Source organism: Mesocricetus auratus, unplaced genomic scaffold (assembly GCF_017639785.1).
Source record: "Mesocricetus auratus isolate SY011 unplaced genomic scaffold, BCM_Maur_2.0 Super-Scaffold_100026, whole genome shotgun sequence".
Taxonomy (NCBI): domain Eukaryota; kingdom Metazoa; phylum Chordata; class Mammalia; order Rodentia; family Cricetidae; genus Mesocricetus; species Mesocricetus auratus.
In genome coordinates this window covers 6,442,501-6,443,639 of record NW_024429207.1, presented here as the reverse complement: position 1 = coordinate 6,443,639, position 1,139 = coordinate 6,442,501, and the positions used below count along the sequence as shown (strand labels likewise).

At 44.2% G+C, this 1,139-nt stretch overlaps 1 pseudogene; it reads right to left on the bottom strand.

Moving 5' to 3' along the window:
- Nucleotides 1-1,066: 1,066 nt before the first annotated feature.
- The window catches only part of LOC121134103, a 4,859-nt pseudogene continuing 4,786 nt past the window's right edge, over nucleotides 1,067-1,139 (bottom strand).

Genomic DNA, 1,139 nt, shown 5'->3' with positions numbered 1-1,139 from the left:
CTAGTTAACTTCAGTAGTATTACAACGCAGAAAATGTAAAAAGACCCACATAGTCTCCTAAACACTAGCTCAGGTCAAAAGAACAGCGCAGTCCTTAATGGAGGGGAGGCTCTTACAAGAGAGGAACTGTCAGAGAATCACACAAGAGGTAAATGACCTGGAGAAGGGTTAGGGCACAGAAGTGATACCAAAATGGACATGCATGGCAGGGACCTGTTTGTGGAAAGAAATGGACAAGCCAAGTTCAAAAATGCATCTGGCTTGAAGGAACCGAAGACTGGTTGGAGCCATCCAGCCAAGGAGGTCACAGTGGTCGCGTACATTTGAGATAGACAAGAACTAGGATCAGAAATAAGGTGTGGGCCTGAAAAGGACCTGGCAAGCATTTGCAACTGATTAGATTGAGAAGGGAGAGGTGAGTGGACTAGAAGGAGGAATCTGGGATGCGTCCAAGTTTTCAGGCAGTTGAAAGAAACTCAGAGTCGGGGCGGAGGGGAGATGAGGAAGTCCACGGGGGAATCTGATACTGGATCTGAGTTTAGAAATGAGAGGCGCAGCTTGGCAAAGAGGCACAGCTCATTGAAAAGGTCAGGACGCCGGAATACCTGCTGGAAGTTTATAGATTGCTGGAGCTGCAGGATCGAGTCTTGAGAAGGAAGCAACGCAGGAGGAACGGAGTTAAGCAGCTCGTCTATAATCCTATTCTTGGCCTGTACCTCTCCGGTAACGGGGTACAGTTTTGTTTATTTCTCTATGGCCTCCACTTCCAGTGAGGTGTGTAAGAATTAGTCGCTAGAGTGGAAACTGACTTCGAATGAACCATTGTCCATAGCCTTGACTGTTCGGCTAGTGAATTGACTCTGTAAGGCAAGATGAGCTGGTTTCACTATTTTAATATCCCGTGTTTTCTTAAGGAGATCAAGGATTTTATATTAACGGAAATTATAAATAAAGAGGACATGCTTACCCTCTTTTGTTTTTTCTGAATCAAACTTAGGAGCTTTTCTTTTTTTTTTTTTTTTTTGACTTTTTTACTTTTTAGGGTTTTTAATAGTCAAACGCAGAGGTCTGGTTCATTTTAGCTCCTTCACTGCCAAACCAGGGGGCAGGGACAGTTTCAACTTCTCAGCCTTCTCTTA